This window comes from Equus przewalskii, chromosome X, assembly GCF_037783145.1.
Source record: "Equus przewalskii isolate Varuska chromosome X, EquPr2, whole genome shotgun sequence".
Classification (NCBI taxonomy): domain Eukaryota; kingdom Metazoa; phylum Chordata; class Mammalia; order Perissodactyla; family Equidae; genus Equus; species Equus przewalskii.
Window position 1 is genome coordinate 22652736 of NC_091863.1, and position 27995 is coordinate 22680730.

At 38.2% G+C, this 27995-nt stretch overlaps 1 protein-coding gene across 1 annotated transcript in view; it reads left to right on the top strand.

The window, feature by feature from the left end:
• The first annotated feature begins 22631 nt into the window (after positions 1-22631).
• Positions 22632-27995, top strand: part of IL1RAPL1 (interleukin 1 receptor accessory protein like 1) — a 1264984-nt gene continuing 1259620 nt past the window's right edge. Inside the window, exon 1 of the mRNA XM_070603331.1 lies at positions 22632-23552. The gene's annotated coding sequence lies outside the window, so the exon portion shown is untranslated. The remainder of the gene's footprint in view (positions 23553-27995) is intronic.

Genomic DNA, 27995 nt, shown 5'->3' on the forward strand with positions numbered 1-27995 from the left:
ATTTAAACTAAGTCTGTAACTAAGGTACATTACCTCTTCAAATATTCTCTGGGAGCCAAGAAATATTGACTTAATTTTAAAGTGACATAAATGATTAAAATTATATCCATTTTTGAAAGCAGGATATAAATGGGGGAAAGGAGCAGAAAAGCACTGGATACTTGAAAATGGGAATGAATTTGGGATACACCAAAAATAAATGATCTGCAGAATCGAAGGTTACAGTAACAAACATAAAGTCACCCAATTTCATCATTTTGCTAAAGGCTAACCCTGGAAGCAGAGACTATTAAAACTAAAAATATATATCAAGACTAAAAATAATCCTATTATTTGACAGAGTAATCCCAAATCTAATACATTGTTCTTTATACATAATTCAAAATTCCAACCCATAAAAAATAAAACAGTTGCAACAAAGATGTTTAGCTATCATTATTTTAATATTAAAAATTAAAAAAAATTAAAAAAAATAAAATAGATCAAACACTGGAAAAAGTCAAGGTGATTATAGAAAATCGTCTCAGTGGATCATTCAGCAACAATAAAAATTGTGCTTAGAAAGAGCATGCAGTGAAATGGTAAATGTTTTTGAGATTATTGTAAAGAAAAAAGTAAGGCTCTAAATTTTATCTACATTATGATTGCAATTATATAGAACAAATGACACTATGATTTGGGGGACAGCTGTAGGAAACTGAAATGATTGAATATGTTAAATGGCAGAATGACAAATGTTCTTTTATAATGAAAATATAAACAAAAATATTATAAAGGGAGGTGGAGAATACTCTCCGAGAGGAATGCACAGGATGTCCCCCTTATTGCATTTTCCTCTCTGAGGACCAAAAGCTAACTCCCACTCTTCTATTGTGACAGGCACTTCCTTTAACTTACTAAAAGAACTTCCATTGTTTTGCAGTTGGGGTGGGCAATGTGTGCAAGACTCTCTTGCAGGTAGGAATGGCCTAGCCATGAACAGGTTTTGTGTGACATGTAAATAGTTTTGCCATATTTTGCAAACCAAAATACAAGATGCCCAGTTACATGAGAATTTCGGATAAACAATGCATCATTTTTTTAGTATAAGTCTGTTCAAAATATTACATGAGACGTACTTATACTACAAAAGTTATTCACTGTTTATCTGAAATTCAAATTTAACTGGGTGTCCTGTATTTTATCTGACAACCTATATGTAAAGAACTTGGAAAATTAAAGTTTCTTGATGCAGAGTTTATTTTAAAAATATAGCCAAGGTGAGCTAAGTCAGAGAACAACAAATCCTGTATGATATCACTTGTGTGTGGAATCTAAAAAAGTCAAACCAGCAAAAAAACACAGAGTAAACTTGTGGTTACCAGGTGATGGGGTTCGGGGGATAAGACTGATGGTGTTTAAGGGCACAAACTTGTAATGAGCAGTAAATAAGCCACAGAGATCAAATGCACAGTATAATGAACATAGACAATAATATTTTACTATAATGATGTAATGTGATAAATATTGCTTCAATGGCAATCATATCACAATATATAAATGTACCAAATTAATATGCTGTACACCTTAAATTTACAAAATGTAACATGTCAAATTTATCAAATAAAAAACTCAGGAAAGAAAAAACTATATAGCAATATTAGCTTGGATTGTGTTTCACTGCATGTAACAGAAACCAGGCTATAATGGTGTAATGAAATAAGATTTTTATCTTTCTCGTATGACAAGATACTGGAAAGGAAGCAATCCAGACAGGGTGCAGTTGCTCAAGGAATGAAGGAATGAAGCTCCTTCAAGCTTCTGGCTCCACCTCCATAGCATCCTGTGTGTCTTCAGTCCTAGGAGTGGCAATATGGTGGCTCCACCTCCAGGCATCTGTGTGGATTCTAGAGAAAAAAGAGAGAGTACAGGTGACAAACAAAACGTACCTGCCAGTTTACTCTGCTTTTTCTTCCTTTCCTTATTATTATCATTATTTTTAATCAGGAAAACTAGCTTTGAGGGAAACTTCACCTAGTAGCTTAAGGTTACATCTCATTGACCTTCTATCACGTTATTCCCTATTTCTCATTAGAAAACTCTCTCCTTCCACCAACAATAGCGTCTACCCATTATTCAAGACCCTGCTTAAGCTCCAGCCCCTCCCCCAAATATGCTCTGTGTACACCAGTCCTCTGTGACTCCTGAACACTGAAGCGCGTGGGTATGCTCCTTACAGTTTAGTTCCAAATTAAACTCTCATTTGTATTGGGGTAATTGCGTTATCTTTATACGTGGACTGCACGGTCCTTGAGAGAGGGGATTGCCGGGAGCCGCCAGCCTACAAGTTAAGCCTCTGCCTTGTGACACGGTCCGGGAGAGAGATGAGGGGACGCAAGGCGACCCTCAAGGGATTCTACCAGGCTGCCCCTGCAACGAGTCTCCCTGGTACTTCTGACTTTTCTGCTTCTGCTCACTCTGTTCTACACCTGGGGTTATTTCAGGGGAAGTCAGCCCGGCCCTGGGAATGAGAATGATACAATGCAATATTCTAGGGAAAGTTCTGGGGAAAAACGTCTTCTAGGGAAAGAACATTCTGACCCGTCCTTTGGTCGGGTGAAGGGATGGGAGTGGACAGGGAACAAAGAAATCTGTAGCCCCCACAGATCTCTCTAGGAGTATGGTGGTTGCCACGGCCCATTGAGTCAGGAGGCCGCTGGGGTGGCCTCCTTGAAGTAAAGAATTACAGAAGCTTGACTCCCCTCAGGCCTACACACAATCAATTACTCTTAGGCAGAAGCTTGACTCCCTCCAGGTCTACACACAATCAATTGCTCTTAGGACTATTGTCTACCTTGCAATCAATTGCTCTTAGGACTTTTGTTTACCTTACAAAAACCCGCTTTCGCGAGCCAAAAATATGTACTGGGACTGTTTCATGAAATCATCCTTGAATACCCTGAGCCCTATATAAATCATACATACACAAAATAAAGTTAGAGTTGGACACCAAAATCCTTGTCTCACTGCCTCCTCCTTCGCTGACGCCGTCCATCCCTCAGGAGAGCCTGTTCGGCTGGGGCTGGACCCCGACAGGGGATCATGCCTTGTTCACAATATGGCTGGAACTTACGAAGCTCCCGGTAAATGATTGTTGATGGGTTTACCACCAACTTAACAAAATGCCATAAGAAACCTCTAAGTATTAGCTTTCTAAGGCTGTAAATAGAAAGGTTGAAGTGAAGCAGAATGCCTCTTATTTTTACTTTATTTATTTATTTAATGCTTCATTGACTGTTCAGTACATTTGCATGGTTTTAAATTCTAAAGATAAAAAAGACTATACAGTGTGAAATATCTCCCTCCAGCATCCTTCCCCCAGTACCTAGCTTCTCTCCCCCATGCAATCGCTCTCATCAGTTTTTTGTATTCTCCAGAGAGAACTTTTGTATTTACAAGCAAATATGCATATTTTAAAATTCATTTTGAATATTAAACATTCACTATGCACTGAAATTCATGCCAGGCACTGTGCTAAATGCTTTACATTTAATCCTCCCAACAACACAATGAGGCAGCTTTTTCTTTTTTTCCCCAGTTTTATTGAGATACAATTAATAAACAAAAATTGTATATATTTAAGGTATATAATATGGTGATTTGATATATGTATACATTGTGAAATGATTACAACAATCAAGCTAATTAACACATTCATTACTTCACATAGTTACCTGTTTTTGCATGTGGTGAGAACACAAAATCAACTCTCTTAGCAAATTTCAAGTATATAATACAGTATTGTTAACTATAGTCACCAAAACATCAGAGAAATGCAAATAAAAATCACAATGAGATATCCCCTCACACCTGTTAGAATGGCTATTATGAAAAAGACAAGTGATAAGTGTTGGCAAGGGTGTGGAGAAAAGGGAATCCTTGTGCACTGTTAGTAGAAATGTAAATTGGTACAGCCACTATGGAAAATAGTGTGGAGCTTCCTAAAACAATTAAAAGTAGAATTACCATATGATCCAGCAATCCCACTTTTGGTTATTTATTCAAAGAAAATGAAATCAGTACCTCAAAGAGATATGTGCACTGCCGTGTTCACTACTGCATTATTCACAACAGCCCAGATACGAAAACAACCTAAGTGTCCACTGATGGAAGATGGATAAAGAAAATGTGGTATGTATACAATAGAATAGTATTCAGCCATAAAAATGAAGGAAATCTTGCCATTTGTGACAACATGGATGAAACTGGAGGACGTTATGCTAAGTGACATAAGCCAGACACAGAAAGACAAATACTATGTGACCTCATTTATATGTGGAATCTAAAAAAGTGGAATCTAAAAAAGTCGAACCCGCAGAGGAAGATTTTTCTATTATGTCCATTTTGCAGAGGAGGAAACTGAGGCAGAGTCACACAACTGCACAAACCAGAGCTGATATTTGAACCTAGGGAGTCTGACTCCAGACCCCATGCTCTTAACTACAAAAATATATTTCCTCTCCATGCTGAATATTTTTATGAGAATTATCCAAAGTAAACTGAGCCTCAAAAGATTATATAGCTCATATAGGGGAGAAATCATCTCCATATATCTGGAGAGAATAAGACATCTTGTATAGTTCTTAATTAAGGAAGTGTAGTTGTGCAATCTGAAGATTTCAGACTTGGGTCCATTATCTCAAGACAGAATGTGGCCTTATGGCCATGTTACTACAGGCAAGCATGAACACTGTCTGTCCCAGTATGGCATTATAAAAAGAGAACAAGTGTGTATCAACTGGACATATTTCTCCCACTGCAAGTGAAAGGGAAATTTGCGAAAAAGATCATTCATTTTGTCAATGCCTCAATGAGAATTCTTGTCCTTTTGCCTTTATTTCAGACTTCTCCATTCTCCTCTGATCTTCATCCTCCTTCCCTTCCTCTCCCATCCTAATTCATCTGTCTCCACTGCTCATCTATGCTCACTCCTTCACATTTGTCACTTAGCCCTATAACTCCAGCTCTGCTATGCTGTCATGCTTCCTTTTCTAGAAAACTGCTGGCTGCTTCCATGTAATAGGGAAAAAGGCTAACAGTTGGCACAAATGGACGTTTTATACATAAAACCAAAAATAAACAATTCGTCTTATAATTAACTTTATGCTAAAAGTGCACAATCAATTTACAGAAACTCCTACAGTAGTCCTCCCGTATCCATGGGGTATACGTTCCAAGACCCCACTAGATGCCTGAAACCATGGATAGTACCAAACTCTATATATAATGTTTTTTCCTATACATACGTATTTGAGGTGTGACAGCAAAACTAGCACGAATTTCTTTTTCCTTCTTCACAATTTCACAGATAGAAGATTCGTTCATACTCTAGATCTTAGCAACCTCAGCATGTGATTTTTTTTCTTTCCTTAGTAAGTCAAGAACTTTCACCATTTCACTTAAAGGAAGCACTTTACAACTTCTCTTTGGCATATCAGAATTGCCAGCATCACCACTCTTGTGCTATGGGGCCATTATTAAGTAAAATAAGGGTGACTTGAACACAAGCACTGCGATACTGCGACAGTGGATCTGATAACTGAGACAGCTACTAAGTGACTAATGGGAGGGAGTGTATTACAAGTGGATCCGCTGAACAAAGGGATGATTCAGGGCCTGGGTAGGATGGAGTGGGATGACGTGAGATTTCATCATGCTACTCAGAACGACATGCAATTTAAAACTTATGAATTATCTATTTCTGGAATTTTCCGATTAATATTTTCAGACCACAATTGACCGAGGGTAACCGAAACCACAGAAAGCAAAACCATGGATAAGAGGGAACTACTGTAGTGAGTTCTAAACAGTTAATGAACATGACTTAAAATTTTTGTAAAATTACAGAACTTTGCAAAGTTAACAAAAGTAGAAAAAAAAAGTAAAACTCCTATGTACCAAATTAAACAACCTTCTCTGCTTGAAACTGTGTTAAAATAAGAGCAGTACCTGTTAATATTTTAGTGCTAATTTAAATAAAATAGTTGGAATTTAATACAGATGGCATTCACAAATAACACATGATAATAAAATACCCATAAAGTAAGTTAAAAATAGACTCTATTACTGGTAGAAATTGGAGAAATATTTAAGCTATTAGCAATACAAGATATGTTATAAAGAGGAAGTTATTTTTATTTTTTAGGAAGATTAGCCCTGAGCTAACTACTGCCAATCCTCCTCTTTCTGCTGAGGAAGACTGGCCCTGAGCTAACATTCGTGCCCATCTTCCTCTATTTTACACGTGGGACACCTACCACAGCATGGCTTTTGCCAAGCAGTGCCATGTCCGCACCCGGGATCCGAACCGGCAAACCCTGGGCCACCAAGAAGCAGAACCTGCGAACAGAACCACTGTGCCACCAGGCTGGCCCCAAGAGGAAGTTTTTTAAATTGGAAGGAGGGGACAGGCGCTCTTAAACATTGTTGGAGGCAGTTTACTTTAAGAAAGTCTTTTGAAAAGACCAGTTGTAGACTACCAGACCACATTCCTTAAGCCAAGGAGAACTGCCCAGTTTCCAACTACAGAGGCTTGTACAGTGCTTTTCCAACATGCAGATTCTGACGCAGTTGGTCTGGGGTGGCCCCGAGATTCTGCTTTTCTAACAAACTCCCAGTTGAGGCCAATTCTCTCAATCCCTGGGCCAGTATTAGAGCAACAGTGTTCTAGATACTTCTTTTGGTGCAAAGACTTCCTTATCTGGAATAATTATCCAAGGGCTGAGTGATAATAGCAAGGGTGAGAGACTGGTTAGTACCTAAAGGGGAAGGGGGTCAGAAATATATGTTCCCTCTTACTTGACCGGAGGTAGGGGCAATAATCATTTGCACGGCCTACAAACATTTTTATAGGCTATGAAAAAGCCAGATTTTAAAAAGCAAGCTGCAGAATCACATTTGGAAGAGCGATAGGGTGGGGCTTGCTCTGGGGTATGAGAGGACTTCCTGCCCACGAATTTGATGGAGTCATCAATTTACGGTTTCTGCATTTATGTATTTTTTTTCTCCTGAAAGCCAGAGATCTAGAGTAAATTGGCCTTTATTTCACAGATCACTTTAAAGTGTTTTGGAATATATAAATATAAGCTATAATCATAGTTTAGGTTAGGAGTGGAGAGTTGAATGTTTCCAGATAAGAAGTTAAAAGACAGTTGGGCATTGTTTTTTTTTTTTAAGCTATGTTTTTTGGTGAGGAAGATTGGCTCTGAGTTAACATCTGTTGCCAGTCTTTCTCTTTTTTTTTCCTCCCCAAAGCTCCAGTACCTAGTTGTATATCCTAGTTATAGGTGATTCTAGCTCTTCTATGTGGGATGCCACCTCAGCATGGCTTGATGAGCAGTGTGTAGGTCAGTGCCCAGGATCCGAACCTGCGGACCCCAGGCCATGGAAGTGGAGCGCAGGAACTTGACCACTCGGCCACAGGGCCAGCCCCAAGGGTTGGGGGTTTTTAAAAGAGAGGGAAGAAAAGTGTTCTGAAAGAAGAGAGAGCCAAGAAGATGTTTATGGGCTGGAACGTGAGAGAGAAGACGGGCAGGTCAAAATTTTCCTTTTATCAGGTTTCTATTTGTAGCAAGATGCCGAAGGGGCACTCTTGCTGGCTCCCCAAAGAGCTGCCCCAGGGAGGAACCCCAAGGGGAAATCACCCCAAAAAGAACAGAAGTGTCAGAACCCCTTGTAGTGATAGAGGGGGAATAGACTTTTCTGAACTGATATGGGGGGCAGAGAGCTGGGGTTTGGCCTGGGGCTGGAAGCCACCAGACTTCCTTATGTGATGGCATGTGTAGAGGGAGAGGGGTAGTATAGGAACACTACTCTTGATTCTTCTTTGCTCTTGCCTTGTGCCTTCTCCACATCTTTAGCAATTCAGAGCTTCGGTTGAAGTGTTATCAAAGATAAACAAAACCGGAGATTAAAGTGGTGAAAACAGATTTTATTCAATAACTACTGCAGAAGGGGAAAGAACTGAGCTCAGTTCCCAGTCTGCTCAGAGGAGAGTGGATTTTTTGAAGGGGGAATGTGGGAGTAGGGATGGAGGCTGGAGCACAGTCAGGGAAGTGAAAAATTACAAAAGGCAGATAGGAGGCTTGGTCACTGTAGATGTGATTAGGCCACCTGTCTGCTAACTGGCACTTATCAAAGTTAGGATTCTACCCTCCCATAGAAACTGGGAGACAGGGGCTCTATCCTTCCTGATTATTACATTTCAAAGAAATGGCTTTTGGGTCCCTGAGAAAGACACTCCTGGGTTGTAGGAGATACATATACATCTTTTTTTTTCTAAACAAATGCTTTAAGAAAGAGGTCAGGGGCCTATCATCAGGTGTTGGCTGGAACAAATGATAAATTCTTTTGGCAGCCTTGAGCTTTTCCAGAAAGGAATTCAAGGGGGAACTGGGTCGTCCCAGGAGTGTGGCCTTAGGCTACAGGAGCTATGCTACAGTTTTCTGAAGTCTCTTAGTGCAGGGGTTTGAATGGAGTTATTTGAACCAAGAGTTTTTGCAATTTTCAGTGTCCACTGAAATCTTGAATAAAATCAAGGCTGCTCAGAAGCCCTGTGCTCTTGGAGCACTGAGAAAATTAGGAAGAGAGAACTAAGCTTCTGGTAGTCACTTCTCCAGCCCTCCCCCTCTAAACACCCAAGCTGGGAGTTTACAAACTGAGGAGTGTCTCCTCAGACTGTTACCTCTTCCTGAGGGGGTCGAAGGGATGCAAATTGAGGCCATGACCTGAGAGAGCAATGAGTGACAGGCCTTGGCTGTAGTTTTAGGGTGCCTGTTGCTATCCGCCTTTGGGATTATCCACTCTGTCGCACTACACTCATTGCGGCTAAATGAATTGGATGATGGCTTTCTCCTAATGTATTGCCTAACAGAGTAGTCAGTACCCTGGATGGTAGGGGTGGAGGATAGGCTCACAAGCCAAAATAACAAGACATTCTGAGGAGTACAGCTATTTCAAAAGGAAAACATCTCCTGGATTACAGATTCCAGTAGAAGCAAAAAGTATTGAAATAAACAAGAATTTAAACTCATCCTACAAATATCGTGGGTAAAAAAATATAGTTTAAATAGAGAATGACAGGATAAAGAGCAAAATATCAAACTGAGGAATAAATTGATAAATTTGAAGACGAGATTGAGGAAATCTTCCAGAAGTTAGAAGGATGGGAAAGGAGACTACAAAAGATAAGCCAAGAGAAATGAAAGATGGATACAAAAGTGCTAACACCCAGAATAACAGGACTCAGAGAAAGAGAGGGAAAAAACGGAGATGAGAAGAATATTTGGAGACGTGGAGAATGAATTAAAAATTTTCAAAGACTTCAGATTGAAAGGGCCCAGGAAATGCCAAAGAGGAGAATTTTTTTAAAAAATTCACATCTGGACATATTACAGTGAAATTTAAGAATACAAAGACAAAGACAAAATTATAAACACAGAAAAAAAAGAGCAGATGCCATACAAAGAAAGAAGAATCAGACTGATGTCAGATTTTTCAACGACACTGGATACAAATGGGTGTTTTCAAAGAAGTGAAGGAAAATAACTTTGAACGAAGTATTTTGCATCCAACAAGATGTCATTTAAATAAGAGGACATGACAAAAATATTTGCAGGCATACAATATTCCAAAAGCTTTGCTACGCAAAGATGCATGTAAAACACTTTTAGATAAGTGCTTAAAAGAAAAGACAAATCTAGAGATGTCGCAAGAGAGAAATGATGTAAAGGTTATCAAATAAATACCTTAGTAATGGTTGTTGTTTTTTAAAATATATATATTATTTTATATATTATATAAATTGTATATATTATAAAATATATTTTATATATTATAAAATATATAAAAGGGAAAATATATCCATAATAACCAATTACTTAAAGTCTAGTTTAGCGACTCTTTAAGCTTATTGCGCATGTGAACACCTGGACCTCTTGGTTACATGTGGATTCTGATTCAGTAGGTCTGTCATGGGGCCCGAAGTTCTACAATTCTAGTAAGTTCCCAGGTGTTCTGATGCTGCTGGTCCTTGGACTACATTTTAAGTAAAAGCCAGGGCATAGGTCTGATCAATAGGATAGGTGTTGGAAGCAGGGGGAGACAAGGGATAAGAGAGCCCTTGCCTTATGAGGGTGAGACACAGCTGCAATTAAGAAAATAAGACAAGAATAAAAAGAGATGTAGAAATAGAGAGACACATTGAAATAATTGAATAACTAAGATGGTAGCAACTATAAAGAAGATATAAATAACTACAATAAATATAAATAGAAGAAAACTAAAAATTCAAAGATTCAGATTAATAAATTGGAATAAAAGCCCAAATCTAGATTTAAAGGATTTACGTGAGAAACAGTTAAAGCATTAGGACATGCAAAAGTTGAAAGTAAAAGAATAGGAAAAACAAGATCTATCAGGAAAAACCCAATCACAACAATGTTGATAGCTATATTATATTAAATAAAATAGACTTTAAGACAAAAAATATTAGGAGTGGAGAGAGTTGTGACACAACAAAAAAGTTCAATCCATCAAGGAAGTATAACAATTTTAAATACGTATACACCAATAAAATAGTCTCAAAATATATATGTAGCTAAAAATTGATACTACTATATCAATAAACTCGTTATCATAGTGGGGAGTTTCAACACACCTCTCTTGATTATTCACTGGTTACACGATAAACTCAGCAAAGATATAGAAGAAATAAGTAACACAATTAACAAGATTGATTTAATGGATAGTGAGAAAGAGAGAGAGAGAAACCCATATACTTGCTTCTGCATCCATTAGAGAATATACAATTTTCTCATGCACACGTGGAACATTTACAAAAAGTCGATCATACACCAGTCAATAATGAAATCCTCAAAAAATTTCAGACCTCATAATATCTAACCATAATACAATTACATTAGATGGTAATTTAAAAAATTAAAAATATCCATGAACATAGGGAAATTAAAACACACACACACACACAAAGACTAAATAACTCTTAAAGAAAAAAATTCACAGTGAAATTTGAAAATTAAAAAAAACCCAGAATGACATGACACTACGCGTCAGAATCTGCGAGATATGGTAAAAGAGCTTTGAGGGAGATTTATAGCTTCAAATACTAATATTAAAAAAGAGAAAAGCCTTAGAATTAATGACTTATGTATCCATCTTAAGATGTTCGAATCTGATTGACAGAATACACTCAAAGAAATAAGATAATAGATAGCAGAAAACAAGATCTTGAAGAGATACTGCACCCCCATGTTCACTGCAGCATTATTCAGAATAGCCAAGATATGGAAACAACCTAAGCATCCATCACGGATGAATGGAAAAAGAAAATGTGGTATATATTTACAATAGAATATTATTGAGCCTAAAAAAGAAGGAAATCCTCCTGCTTGCGAAAACTTAGATGAACCTCGAGGGCATTATGCTAAGTGAAATAACTCACACAGAGAAAGACAAATACTGTATGATCTCACTTATATGTGGAATCTACAAAGGCTGAACTCAGAGAAACAGAGAAGAGCGGTGGCTACCAGAGGTTAGGGGGTGGGGGACACGGGGAGATGTTGGTCAAAGGGTACAAGCTTCCAGTTAGAAGACTAACAAGTTCTGGGGATCTACTATATAGCATGGCTCTTTTAGCTAACAATACTGTAAGTTGCTAAGACAGCAGATCTTAAAAGATCTCACCACAAAAAAAGAAATAGTAATTATGTGACATGATGGAGGTGTTAGCTTATGCTATGGTGGTAATCATTTTGCAATCTATAACTGTATCAAATCAACACGTGGTACACCTTGAATGTACACAATGTTATATGTCAATTATATCTCAATAAAGCTGGAAAAATTAAATTATAAAAGAATAGCAGAAATTAATAAAAGACAAAGATACAATTGGAAAGTCAACAAAATACATTATGATTGGAATGGGGGATACAATGACAGATAAATAAAATATTAGTTAGAATCTGGTCCTCCTATGTGCAACTCAAGGGTGAGCCCTGGAGTTCTTAAACAAATTTGTGGGATCTTTTTCCTGAATTCCTGCTTCTTGCAATCTTCCTGGTACTGTTCTCATCTCTGTCCCTACCCTTGTTGGTTGCCTGGCCAGAAACTTGGGGCTCTAATTACCCACCACTGGTATCCTCCATTATGGACTTTTGTCATTAGAGTCATGTCCTGGCACAAGTGGAAAGAAGACAGCGTGAAAACAAAACAAAACAATAATGGTTTGTCCTACCCTCTTGGAACTACAGCTCTACAGAACAGAGAAGAAGGTTCCCCCATCAGAGTTTTCATTCTTGCTGGTTCCAGTAACTGCAGCTGCCACCTCCACCACTACCACCACTACCACGGATCGCCTGGGGACTGGGGCACAAGAGAACGGAGAAAGGGAGAGAAGGGTTGGGGGGAGATTTTTGCACTCCCTCTGAGCATTAGGAGTTCCTTTTCCCAGTCCCAGAGCCAAAGATATGGGGCTTCTCCTGGAGCTCCCTCTGTCTGAGCTCATTTCCATGTTTCCAGCTGTGTTGACTTCAGGTTGGGAGACATCAAAGGGGAAAATGGTAAACAATACAAATCCTGTAGTACTTCACATTCTGGTGCTCATTCCTGATCTGCCTACTATTATTTCCTTTTCAGGGTTTTCAAATAGTTGCTCCATGCATTCTGTCTAGGTTTTAATGTTGTATTCAGTGGAAGAGAAAGAGTAAAATGTGCTTACTGTATTTTATCCAGAACTGGAACTGATATCCTTTTCTAAAGTTAAACAATTGAAATTTGAAATCTATGTTCTTCAGGAATACCTTTAGATGCAGTAAAACTATGGCAAAAAGAAGTCAAAGGAATAATGCACGTGGGATTCGTCATGATGGTTTTCTTAAGTGAGGGGAGGCAGATGGATAGATTGACAGGGGTACTTATACCATATGTTTGAGACAGGTTATTATCAAGATGCTTGTTTTTGTTTTGGATGGTGCTTTCTCAAGCGTTTATAACCTCAGGAAAAACAACTAAATAAGTACATGAATAAAACTGGGCTGCACCTAGACCCATAAACCAATAAAAATGATTATTAACCAAGAATCATGATCAATACAATTTTGTACATCTGAGATACAAAAAAGAATGAAAAAGAGAAAAAGAAAAAAGAAGAAAAATGATTCTCTTTGCCTTTGCATGGGTCAAAGGTTATAAATCAGGGTAGGCTAAGCTACGTTATGCTAACAAGTGAAGCAGAAATCTCTGTGGCTTAGTACAATGAAAGTTTGCTTCCTACTCACACAAAGCCCGAGGCTGATACTTCTGGTTGCACAGCTCTCCTTTTAGCAATGACTGGGATCCTCCTTTAGGAAAGACTAGGGAGCTAGGATCCTTCCCTCACATGACTCCACCATCTTGCAGCCCTTTCCTTCAAGCCAGGCCTACAAAGACGGCAAACATGAGAAGGGAGAAGAGCTTTGGAGACTTTAGGGATCAAGTCTGGAAGATGTGTGCAACACATCTGTCCACAGTCCACTGTGGCCCCACCTAGATGCAAAAGGACTGGGAAACACAGTATTTCTGAGTGCTTACGAAGGAAATAAAGTTTGGTGAACACAAAGCATCGTCTCTGTCACAAGAGATATTTTACAATAGTGAAATTCAATATTCCATTTTTAAGTTTTGGCCTACATTATGCCATGCTATAACCTCCCTCTAGTACTTAGTACCTGTTATACTATCATCTCATTCTAGTATATTATAATATCCTTCTAATATCTGCTAAACATATACACACCAGACATGCACACGCACTCACACAAATTGGGTATGGGTATTTAGTTATTAACATCATCTGTATATCTCTCTAGTCTCCTGTATGATTTACTTAAAGAGTTGTTTTCTTCAGTGTAAAAATTAGTTCAGAAAGCCATACTGGTACTTACAGAATGTTAACACACCCTTTATCATATTATTCTGAAGTGTTCAAAAAGTTGAATATTATTTTTTTCCTGAAAGGTGTAATTTCATCATTTTTCTCTTCATTTAACAGAAACATTATAATTCACTTAGCTCTCCTTTAGAAAAAAGTTAAACAGAGCAGACGGATGCACAGAACCAAGAGTAGCATTCTCTGGTAGAGAAAACAGTGCACTAGAAATTTTTGCTGAACTGCTACTAACTCTTTTGTTTACAGCTTGCCATATTAGGGATAAGCCAATAGAGGCAACATACAAATTAAATACAAAAGTGATGATTTTAGCTAAATGTAAAATAGTGAAAATAATCAAAAGTTAGAGTGGCAGATAAGAATAGTGATTAAGAGAAGGTACAATTTCCAACTTTGCCACTGTAAGACATTGAGGAAGGTATTAATAGTCTCTGTGCCTTGGTTTCCTCATCTGTAAATTGGCCATGACAATAGTACTTATTCCTTTTGAGGATTAAGTGAATTAACACACATAAAATGCCCCCAACGACGCCTGGCACATAATAAGTACTGAATAAATGCTAGCTATTCTCATTTCACAAAAGAATTGAACAAAGCTTTGATTGACACTAAAAAGTCAAAGACATGATTATCTTAATTATCCAGTTCCTTTTCTGTGTTAAATTATACTAAATTAATTATGTTTCAAAAAGAGAATCCCAATTATTTCCTGAAAACACCTTTTAAAATAAACAAACCCTGCCTTTTCATATCCATTTCACAGGAAGATCCCCATGTTTTAATATGATAAAATATTTGACTTTCACAAATATCTGCCAACAGTTTACTAATTTTTATTGAGTATTTTTAATAATGTAAATTGATAAAGGAATTAGACTTTTTTTCTTCTGGTTTTAAAACAAGCTCCTTTTTAAAAACAATTTTATTGACATACGAAATATATACAAAAGTGCACACATTATATGCCCACAGTTCAATGAGTTTTCACAGTATGAATACACCTAAGTAATCAACATCAGAATAAAAAAAACCCAGAACACTACCAGCACCCCCAAAATTCCCCTTATGCATCCTTCTAGTCACTACTCTCACCAAGGGCAGCTACTATCCCACTGTTTTACAGTGTAGATTAGACTCGTTTTGTCCTTTGTTTAAATGCAGTTTTACAGAATGGACTCTTTTATGGCTGCCTACTTTTTGCTCAACATTATATTTGTGAGATTCAAATAAATTGTTGCAAATAGCCATAGATTATTAGTTCTCATTACTGTATGGCTGCATACAGTATAAATATACAACAATGCACTCATCCATTCTACTGTTGATGAGCATTTTAACAGTTTCTAGTTTGGAACCTTTTTTTTTTTTTTAGGAAGATTAGCCCTGAGCTAACTGCTGCCAATCCTCCTCTTTTTGCTGAGGAAGACTGGCCCTGAGCTAACATCCGTGCCCATCTTCCTCAACTTTATACGTGGGACGCCTACCACAGCATGGCTTTTGCCAAGTGGTGCTGTGTCCACACCCAGGATCCGAACCGGCTAACCCCGGCTGCCGAAGTGCAACGTATGCACTTAACCGCTGCACCACTGGGCTGGCCCCTGGAACTTTTTGAATAAAGGTTCTGTGAACTTTCTAACACGTGTTTTTGGTAAACATATGTACGCATTTCTGTTGAGTATATACCTAGGAATGGAGTTGACGGCATCATAGGGTAGACATATGTTTAGAATAGGCACTGCTGAAAAGTTTCCTGCGGTCGTTGAAGCGATTTTTATGTTCACCTTGAGCAGATGTGGGTTGCAGCTGCTCCAACTCTTCATCCTCATTTTCTATTGTCCAGCATTTCATTTCAAACATTCTGGTGAATGTCTCATGACAGTGCATTGTGGTTTACAGTTACGTCACCATCATGTCTAATGAAGTCACTTATCTTTTCATGCATTCCTTTGTCATTTGGTTATCTTCTTTTGCAATGTGTGTAAAACACTTCTTCAACTGTCAAATATATGTTTCAATATTATGTTCATTATTACTACAAGTAGCTGGTTAGAAGAAGCAGACTCACCTACTTGGTTTGCACTGAGCAAAGTTGGACTGGTCCTGAGATGATCTAGCAGGAATACCCATGAGTTTTAGTCAGAGACAGGGTTAGTCCTAACCCAAAACACCAGCAGTTTATTTAAAGAAAGAAACAAAGAGAAAAAGCAAGCAAGCTATCTTACTTGAAGTTCTGGTTCCCTTCAACTCTATAGCTAGTATAACAAAAACAAAACACAAACAAAAATAAAAACATACTTGTCTGCATTTACACCACTATAACATTTCCTGATGGGGAAAGAAAAGAAATGAAAATGAATTAAAGAAGCCAAAATGAAACAAAGCATGCTTCTCTCAAACATACACTATGTCCTAGGCACTCTGCATGTCCTAGGTACACAGGCGACAATATCCTCGAGAGAAGTTTGTCCTATTAAGTTCATTTTTTATAGGAAGACATTGAGACTCAGAGAAGGTAAGGAATTTCCTCAAGGCCACACAGTGATAGGCCAGGATTCAAATCAGATATTATATCAGATATCTCTATTATGTCCTCAATTTATCTTTTTAAAGAAAAGGCTGACAGGCAATATGGCTGAGTCATGCGAGAAGAGAACTCCTACCACTTCCCAGCTTTGTGAGCTTAAATAACTATGTTATTCCACTGAGTGAGACTCAATTTCCTCTGTCTAAAATAAAGAGATTATTCAAGGTTATCTCTAGAGCCCCCTTCAAAAACTGATTCTATGATTTTTAAACACTTTTGATTTCTACTACCAGGACCAATGCTATTTCCTTCTAGGTAGAAGAAAATTGGCCTACTTAAATGTTACTCTTTATTCCTGGTGTTTGCTCATTTTGTGACTTTTATTTTGCTTATCCCTTAAGGTCACTGAAATAACACCTTCTCTGTTCAGTCTTCCCTGACTCTTTTAGGCTGAATTCAGATCTCTCTTACAGTATTCATCACATGCATTGTTTATGTGTTTCTCCATACTATTAGACTTAAGCTCCTTAAGGACAGGGGCTGTGCCTCACTCAGCCCTAGACCTCCAACACCCCACACTCTCTGGCACATAGTATGTAACAGATAAACCATAAACAAAGGGATAAATGAATGAATTATCTGTTTTCTGTTATACAGGTTTGACTATTTAAAAGCTAGAATGGGACCTCTATGATTATTTCTTGTTACCTCTATCTTAGGTTCCCAGATACCAAGCAAGGGTGTGATTACAGGCAAAGTCCCTGCTTTGGCCTGATTCCACAGGGGACCTCTGGAGTGTAAACATGCCTCAGAGTTTTTCAGAATTATAGTCACAAAGAGCTAGGGTTTCATGCTCCTGTATCAGTCGGTCACTGGCTAGGATGGAGGAAGGTTGTAAACTCCAGGCTCATCAAGCAGCACCAGTAGCTCAAGAGCAGTAGTTAAGGAGAGTCCAGGTGCCGGCCTTTAGCTGCAAAGCCCAGAGAAGGGAGTGATGGCTGTGAGCACACAGAATTAGAACCTGAGGGGGTCTGGGATGAACTTTGACAGTGTCTGCTTTACCCTTTTTTCCTGTTCTATTTCCATTTCAAAAATATTATAAATCTAGTAAATTTAGGAGACACTAGTATTTGATTCCATATTTTATGCTCCGAAACATTAGCTCACACTGCTCTCTTCCTTCACTAAACTATTTTATATGCCTTAATTGCCATGAAGTGTCCTGAATCATTTCAGCGGAAGCAGTCTTTCATGTACATATAGCAGTACTATTTCATTTAATTTCCCAAACCTGGAAGACTTTTAATTCTGCCCTACCTCTTCCAAATCATTCAATGTAGGAAACATTATTGTCATTTTTACCTGCTTCAACCATAATATCCGAAGCTATATTTTGTGTGTGATCAATTTGAAGTAGAATGCATCGTCACAGGTCATACGTTCTGGATATCATGGAGCCTGATATAAATACATATTAAAAAGTAGAAAGTGGTCTGTTTCAGTACACCCATATGCAGAGGTCAGAAATTCACCATGACATGGGTCTTTTAACTCCTGAGTTCTGGTGAGATTTTAATAAAACGTAAGCTTACGTTTTATTAGAGCAGGAAACTTGACTAGGTTGATACCCTCAGTACCTCAAACCGTGCCTGGCACATAGTGGGTTTCCAATGCACATTTCCTGAATCAATTACAATTTTACCCACCTGAAATATTGTTCTGTGGTTTTATTTAAACTAGTTGTCAGCATGGAATGACTTCTGCTTTCTCTCCTGGAAGTGGGTGAATTTCCATGGTGAGCAATTCCTCTATATACAGTTTGCAAATCATTTTGGGAACCTTCCAAATGAAAGGCACTGTATAAATATACCCTCCCACCAGCCGCCAGCCGGCTTTCCACCGGGGATGCATTTGCATCGCTTATGTACATAGTGTTTCATTTGGGGCATTGCTTTTATTTTTGTGACCATAAAAGAAATATTCACAGTATGAACAATAATGTAAACTGCATTCAAGAAGATATATATTTATATATTTTTATGAGTCAAAACTTAGAAATCTGAAAGAAAAGCAGGCATGGCAGTTTTCTTTCCTGTTGCTGTTTGCTTTTTCATAGCATTCTTTATTGTTTCTGAACTTTATGGTGGAATTTTGCTGAAATGTTCAAGTCTTTGTCTGTACATCATTTGAGAATATGTGGTGGTGGGTTCAAATGAATGTTGCTGGCAAAAGGCCTGAAAATGACGGGTGCTTGATTTTGCATTTATTCATGTCTATAATAATAGTTCGCTTTTGCGCTGCCTTTTTGTAGATGGAGTCCTCTTTAAGGCAAGAAAGAGAAAAGTAAGCAACCTTAGGTTGAAAATACTTTCTAAGGAACTTAGCATGATAATAGGGAATTTCACAGATGGAAGAGACTTTGAAGAGACATATTTTAGCCTTTATAATAAAAGGGGGGCTGAGTTCATAGAACATTACTGGGGAGCTAGAGTTTGAATTTATATCATACAGAAAACATTTCATGCACTTTGAAATAAATTGCCAACAGAGTTAAGTCAAAACCCCTATAAATTATGTATTTACCTAAACAGAATCATCTGCATACAAAAGATGAACTGAATTATAACTCCTTAATTTATACATTTCCATAATTAATTAAATTTAAATGGAATGAAATATTTCACTCCAGACATATTTCCCAGATAGTCTAGCCTTAAGGATTTCATTACAAATAGGAGCTACCCTGAGTACTCATTTTTGTATAACAAAACATCTAAAAAGGTAGATTAAATAAAACTCTGGCTCACTTCACTCAGGAATGATGTGAAATGTGGAAAATTAAATGTAGGCTACCAATAGTTAAAGGAGGACTCAAGAATTTGAGTTCATTTCCTGTCTTCTCAATTCTCTTTCATAAATACAAAACCTGATATTTCCTCACTTTTTACTACTAAAACAATGAAAGTCATTTTTGAAACCTTAGCTATAGGATAGTAATGTTAGGAAATAGCTCGCTCAGGTTATTTGTGGCTTATAAAGTAGATGTTATTGTATTCTCCATCTCTTCAGCCAGAATATTATCGTAGCTAAACTCCAATTTCATACTCCCGGCAATACCAAGTTTGTTTCATTAAAAGGAGTTTCTTATTTAAAATATCTTGACATTCTTCTTTTTCATTATTAGAAAATAAAACAGCAGTTCCTTCAATTGAGAAAAGCTAGAAGCGTGGAATTGGTCTGCAGCCAGATTTTACTACAAACCCCATAATGCTTTGGATTATAGCCTACAATCCCCATACTGCAGCACCAAACTTACTGTTAACCATCCCATTACCAGAAAAAAAAAGAAGAGAACATTTGAGAGGAACTATGTAACACGCGAGGATTCTGCTGGAATACTAAATTATTAATTTCTGCAGTATTTTTAGATTTATTTGCCTTTTCCTTTGATAACAAAAGCATATTTACAGATATGCACACTATTTTTTCCACCTGAATGTAATGACACATTCTCAAACAATGTGCCAAGGTATATTCTTCCCATGTCAAAGCCTTTTTTTTACACCGCTCATTGAGTTGTGTAGATTTTTACCCCCATTGAAGGGAGGTCAGCTTTATTCAGATTTTAAAATAAAATCACAATACATTGTTTAATGCACTAAACATCTGCAAATGAGAATTCGGTGAAGTAATTAAAATTCTTAATTAGCTGCACCTTGCAGCTGCTGTTAGTCTTAATTGGCAATAATGCAGCTACATTTTGTTCTGACACATATCTTCAGAAGAGTTAGAGAGAGAACTGAAGGGAGGCAAGAGGAAAATGTTCCCACACAGTTCAAGACAGTTCGCACAAAGAGGATCCCATGGCAACAAACAGCGAGGCCCACAGTTGGCTCTGTAAGATCCAGGAATAGACAATGCTTCACCTCTGATTCAAACACACACTTCCCTTCCTAGATCTGAAGAGAAAGCATTTTAAATCATCTCTTGCAATAGGACTGAAATGGTCAAATGTTCACCTGTGTCTTTAACACACTTTTCAAAGCTCCTGGATACTCTCTGCATGCAGCCCATGTCAAGGTAATAATTAGAACTGGTGCTCTGTGTAGAGTGACAAACTGACTGGCAAAAGCCTTGCAAATAGAGGACTTGATCGTTGTACCAGATGGAGCTGGAGTGGACCTTGGCAACCGGTTGATTTTAACCCATGATTTTACAGACAAGGAAACTGAGGCCAGGAAAACTTAAAGTGATTCCCTTGGGTAATTATGGCTACTTACGAGTAGAAATTAGACTCAAATCTAGGATTTGAGCCTACAGTCCAGGACTTTTACTTCTAAACTTCGCTTGAAGCAATTAAATTTGTTAATTGTGCCCCCTCCCAGTCCGCTTGAGGTCTAGTTCTTCCCTTAAATGGGTCAGCTAAGGACTGTGATAGGGATTGAAAATGTGGATCATCTGCTATGAGAAGAGAGGGATGTATTTCCCCTTCACCTCTGGTCCTCAGTTTACTCTGGATTAGAGCATGTGGGGAAGGAGCACAAACGAGGTTAATCTGGGTGAGTTACCTCCAGGGAAACCACATAAAACTTGCCTACACACTTTACCCAGATCTTCCCTCATCTCCGATCGCAAAGTTCAATATACTGCTCCTTCCTTAAAAATAAATACGAATTGACCTCCCTATCCAGTCTCCCAGCCCTCAGTTAGTCTCACGTGTGCCCTGAGTTTAGCTTGCATTAGTCTAGCTCACATTTTACTGAATATTTGCAAGTCTTTCCTTTATCTTCAATCGTGTTTTACTCCCCAAATTAAATGAAGATATGAGTCTCTAGGGCCAAGGCTGCTTTACCTATTTATTGTTCTATTTTTGGATTATCCTGCTAAAGCTTATTTTACAAAAGCTTCTGGAATATGCTATAGAGTGGGTTAAGGTTTTCCAGAATGGGGGCTACAGGTGGCATACGGGAAAGGTTGAAGAGTGGGAAGGGGAGGGGTGGTGATTGGAAAAGCCTTTTTTAGTCCTTTAACTGCCCTGCCCACCCCACTGTCAGAACCTAACACTGTGGCTACAGTGTAAATATTAACACTCCCCTGGAGTCTTGCTACTCCGAGTGTAGTCCATGGACCAGTTTATTTTAAATGCAGCTCTCAGGCCTCACTCCAGACTTATTCAATCAGAATCTGCATTTTAACAAGACACCCAGGTGATCATGAAACGTTCTAGTTTGAGAAGTACAGAATCACATGTATTTTACTATCCCAAGGTAGTATAAAGGGCAAGCATCTTAAACTGAGCAAATCTCCTAATTCATTTGACCAGTTGCTACTTTGTCCTTCTCTTCCCATCACGACTCCATCTCAGAATCCCGCAGAGAACTCTATCACACAGTGGGTGGGAGGAAGATCCTCTTCAATCCCCTCCTCTCTGCGCCTCGCGCCCCCCCACCCCCACTTCCAGAGAGCCTTCCACAAGCACCCTTCTCCCAAGCCCCACTCACTTAGGGAAGATTTTGCTCCTCCCCAAACTGAAGAGGTGGCTGCGTGAAGGGTTACCGCCTGGAGGACTCACAGTTTACATACCAATACAGACTGAAGCACTTTGCAAAACTGCCCTTTGGAAACAATTATCACCTTGCCACCTGAGGTTTGGATCAACCCCCTTTCACCCCGCTCCCGTTTGAAATCCGGCTTAAAGTGCTGTTGAGAATGGCCGAGTGTGTGAGTGTGTGTGTGTGTGACAGACAGACAGAGAGAGATCGCGCGCAATAAAAAATTTGCTCTAAAGAGAAAAGATGAAAAGGAGGTTATCATGAGTGTGTCAGTTTGGGCATCGCTCTCTGTACCTTTCCGCTTCCTAGAGAAACGGAAGCTTAATTTTAAGGTGGCTAACGCAAGACTGGGTAAGCGTCCACATTTGCCGGCCCACTTTTGCCTGGAAGGACAGATTCCCGTTATTCGAGGCCTCTCAGGGTCCTTTCCAAAAGATTCCCAGGCTACCCTCCTTCCTCTTCAGTCTTCTGAAAACTAAAACTCGCAAAGCGGTGGCGTTCTGTGGATTGGCTAGTACTAAAATATCCATTGGGTGGCAGTAACACTATCCTCTTTATGACTTGCAGCAAACCAGAGAATGCATTCAATCAAATGAACCGATCTTGTAGAAACACTGGAATCATTTATGCATTGCAGTTTCTCTTTCTTGTTTTCGCTCCTTCTTCTCTGGGATATTTTGAGTGGATTGTGGCTATTAATCAAGATCTCGTGCTATTCGTGGTTTGCTTGTCGTTTTCGCTCAGGATTAGCATCATTCAAGGCAAAAGCAAAGCTGCTTTCTTTCCCCCACTCTTTTTTGAAAAATCATTTTTGGGGGCTGCTGAAGAGAGCTAGGACCCAGGAGACACCTTCCCAAACAGCAGGGGTTGTGTGCTTTCACATAGCAGTACTGTACAAGGAAAACCCCGTCGGATCTGTTATTGCGGGATACTTGTGAAATATACATAGGATTCTTTCTTATGGCTGCATCCCGGATCTGGAAATTTTACTTGGGGACCAAGAGGATCTGAAAGGCTACATGTACACAGAAGATTTGCAAGCAAGACTCTGATTCTTGTCATAGAGCTCACAGACTTCCTCACTTACCGGCCTTTTTCCTTCCTTTTTTTTTTTTTTTTAAATTTCTTCCCTCTTTTTTTGCTCTCTCCTCTCTCAGTTTCTCCTTTCCTGTCTGCCTCGTTTTTTTTTCTCCTGGTCTTCTTTTTTTTCCTGCTCTGCACCTGGATTGTATCTTCACCAAACAATCGGGCACTTTGAGAACTAACTGGAGGCAGTCTTGTAGGGAAGAGCTGTATGGAATTATCTGCTTTTATGGTGAACTTGGCATTTGTGAATGGGTATCTTGTTCACGAAATTAATTGCTAGCAAAAACAAGAAAAAGAACACAGGAGTAAAACGTGGATTTTTCTGAATACGCATTGTGATGACCAGCAATTACCTTACCGACTGATATCCAGAGGAGAATAATTTGGAAGACTGTTGTGGGTAAGGTCATTTTATACATGCAAACCCATCAGTGGCATGAGCAAACTTAGGCGTTTGTAATGAGAATGGGTGACTTGGATGATTGCTGCATCGCATTGATGGCTGTGATGTGGCTGTTATTGGCACTGAATGGAATAACTGCAGTTGGGTGTGTTGGTGTGTGTGCGTGTGCATGTGTGTGTGTATATGTGGGTCTGTATTCTGAGTGTAATGGAAAATAAATCAAAGCATCACTCCCCCCTCCAATTATTTTGATATGGAAGAGTGTCTTGAATTAATTCCGGGTAGACACTCTTTTGTTTGGATGCAATATTTGTGGCTCCTGTGTTCTGGAAGGGGTAGCAGCAGTGAAAGGAACACTTACTGAAGAGCCCTATTTAAAATGAAACGAGCTACTCTTTATTCATTAAAAGAAATATGTTTTCAACTCAGTGCAGCATTCTGCTGCATTTCACAGCCGCAATGGGACCAGGGACATCCCACTTGTCAAGTTCTTAAACTTTAAGGTGATAATCATTGTTAATTATTCTCTAGGTTGTGATTATTGGAGATTATTAAGTACCCTGGGCTACTTTTTTAACGACTGGATTATCATTCAGAGTTAAAAAGAAAAGAAAAAGCTGATTATGATGACTGAAATAGAGAATAGAGCAATATTATTTTAAATGTTACCATAATGCTTTCTTTCTCAAGTTCAATTGCTGAATAATATAATTATTTCCCAATACCCTAAATAGCTAAAGCTGTGACCCACGTGCAGGGGAGTCGAAGGTCTGGAAGCAGAGACCATCCTTTTATTGCAATGCAGCCAGCTTTCGAAATGCAGGCAATTACACACTTCCCTTAACCTTAAGTTGAAGATGTGTCCTATCTGCTACATCTATTTTACCCTTTCGGTAAAAAGTTAGAGACTAGAGCGTGAAGGATGCTTAAGCATATTCTGCTTGGGAAATGGGATAAAAAAATCAATATTGATGACGTGGTTCAGTGCACTGTACTGCAATGCTAAAGTCCCATATTCTGTACCTATGATGGGAGAATGGAGCATTTACATGTGTTATAAATCTCGCCTGGTAGATTGATCTGAAGGGGAGGGGAGAAGATATGTGGATATGTAGGAAGATGGATGGAAGTCGTGCATAATCGGTGATTATGTAACTTCATTACATCAGCGAGCTTCAGTCAACTATAGTGAGATGAAATGATTGTATAGAGAAAGGATCCATCACCCTGTTAACTTTTGAAGGCTTGTAACAGTTAACAGAGGAGGAGGAGGGCAGACAGAAATTAGCTCGAAGGGTCCTGTAAATCCTGATCTCTCTGGCGAATTTAACATGAGTTTTCTCCTAGTGAGTTTCTGAGGGACAGCAGATCATGTAAGCTTTAGGGCTGGACAGGAGCAATTTTAGCCACACCCGTGGAGAGTCAAAATTAGTCCGCAATGTTTCACAAGTGCCCCATTGAGTAATTGGGGCTGAAGATCCCAGCCAAGGTCATAGTTCTGTACCCTATGATTGAAATACATGACCCCAACTGAGTAGAAAGTTAAATCCATTGAAATGAAGACTGAACGGAATGACTATTTGGGGTCCACTCTTCCATTTTTCCTGGTAGAGCTTGATGCAGATTTCAATCTGGTGGTTCCCTCAGTAAAAAGGATTGCTTCCACAGGGTATCGGAAATGAGTGTTTTGTACCTTTATCTTTGCCTTGACAACCTCTTTCTGGGCCATTTTAACCCTCTGGGAAAAAGAGAAGTAAAAACCTTCAAAGGTGATGATATCCTGTTAAATTAAAAAATAAATGGCAATGAATTCATTATTAACCCAAATCCCAGAAATAAAGAGCAATCCATTTTCAAGTTTTACTTATTGAATGGTGTAAAGGACATGTTGCAGCTGCCTGTGACTTTTACCATGAGATGAGACAAATGTACTGTGCTTGCTGTACAGGGGAGGGAATACTGCAGAATAAAATGTCATTTTCCTTGATGTTTTATTTGGAGCTGTGATTTTCTTTACAAGAAGATATACATCAGCTCCTTTTGGCCTTCTACTGTTTTAGGATCTGTTTTTCCCTCAATGGATTATATATTCCCTCAAAAAGAAACTGCTAAAACCCTAACTCTGTTAAATTAAATCACCTTATCATCTAGTTGTGCTATTTCCTATTTCCCCTTACATTTATTTTACAAAAAAGGCTAAGGGACTTTTCTATCATGGAGATGAGATGATTCTTTTTCCTATGGAGTCAGGTGCAGGATCTAGACATCTACTAAGTTACTTTGAAAAGATCTGCTTACCCCAAATCAGAATGGTGGGATGGTGGAATAAAATTTTGAGCTCCGATATTTGAGATGACTTTCTTATTTCTGCAGGACATACCCAAACATTGATATATTGTGCCAAGGGATTTGGAGGTTTGGTGTTGATATCGTATAGGAAATTGGATGTGAAGTTAACTCCTGATTCCTTCCTTCAGGGGTCAGGGTAACACTACGGCTGCTTCCAGTCTGTTAGTCTCCAACTATGTGCAGAAATATAGTCTGCGATGATTTTTCCTGTACTCCTTATGTTAATATTTTATAAATGTCTTCTTCAGTTGTTTTCTGACATAAGCCACACATATGTTACCAAACAGGGCATATTCTAGAGGTTTTATAAGCTCATTACTGGATGGAAATAATACTAGAATGGAAAAAGAAGTCTCTGAAAAAAAGACACTAACCGTGAAACATACATACGCATGTAATTGTTATCCTTTTACTTGAAGACTGCATATATTCACATTAGGAAAGATAGTTTCAATCATTTTAATGGCACTTTATAACCTGTTACTTTCTTTTGGAAGAAGATTATGTAACTGAGGCAGGTTATGGCATTTTTCTTAAGTATCCTACAAATCAATAATAAAAAGCTTTGCTTAATAGGAAAGCGTTTAAACATGAAGGCAGTGAATAATTTAAAGTATAATATCTATTTCTCTACTTTATTGCCATTTTGTCAGCCCAAGTTATGTAGTTAGATTAGAAAATGTTAGGGAAAATAGAAGAAGAAATACCATTTATAGATATGGAAAGTAATAATTTTGTTTCCTGACCAGTTGCTTCAGCAAACTCAGGAAATTTAGCTGATAAGTAATCACAGTATTCCTAAAGCTGGAGAAAAATTTAAAAGGAATTTTTATGATGTTTGCAATGTATGTGAAAAAATCATGTTATTGCTAAAATGACAAATATATAAAACATTTTTCAGCACAACTGAACTTTTAGGATTAATTTAAGGTTTATATTTCAGAATCTTTTAATCTGTTAAACATTGAAGTGTTTGGGATATACTTTGTCTTACAACGGATATGATCTTTGGTGTTTGGCAAATCTTGTGTTTTTATAAAGCGGACTACTCTGTAATTTGTGGCAACTAAAGCTCCCAAGTGTTAATTAATGAGATTTAAAAGTAGCAAGTTTTCGGTAATGCTCAACTTATAAAGCATAATTATAATGGCACCATTTGGGCAGCTATAGATAAGGCCATGTCAGCATTTTTATTATTAAATTTCAATCCTATTTCCATTAGTTGTATCAGGAATCTCAAAGAGGAAGGAGCTCAGCCTTCTGAAACATCCAGGTATTGTAGAATTCAGGGCTAGGTCAGAGGGCCTGAGTTACACTTTAGGCTCTGTGTGTCTTGTGACTTCTGCCCCTGTATTTTACCTCTCAATGTACAAGATAATCATTTAAAAAAATAGGATGGTTACGTATTGCGCTAAAGAAACGAGATGTGTGTCTAAGTGCTTACCATCATGCTATGTCTTAGAAATATAGGGAGTTATCGTCATTAAGGGTTCCCCAAAATCTTATGAATTTGACAGTGCATTTTTTTCTCACACGCTTACTGTAAATCTTTATCGGTACTTCCCAGTATCAATTACAGTTAGCTGGTAGGGAAGTAACACAGACAAAAGCTAACTTTCACTTAGTACTCAGGTTTTTAAGCAGTACTCATATGGGAATACAGTTGTCTTTAACTAAAAAAATAGTTGCTTTTCAATAACAATCAAAGAATGATAATTAAAGGTTTTGTGAGAGTGTCTTAAGCTGATTGCTTTTCTTCTTTTTTATGCTCCTGAGTACTTAAGTGTTTCTGGTTTTGGTGCCAAGAGTTCATAAACAAATGTTCACAAACAAACTTGATGCTACCACTTGAAATGGGTCAATTGACCAAAAAGCTACTCTCATCTATCACTTTATTAACAAAAGCATAATGGGTTTGAATGCCAGTTGTAATAGAGGACATAAGAATATAAAGATAATAGTTCTGTTTTGGAATTTGCTAGTTGCAATAATTACTAACGTTCTTTAGGGGGAGGCAATCCCCCGTGTGTCACTACTTCTAGTGCATTTCTTTAATGGTCTTGTATCTCAACATAAATAAATTTACATATA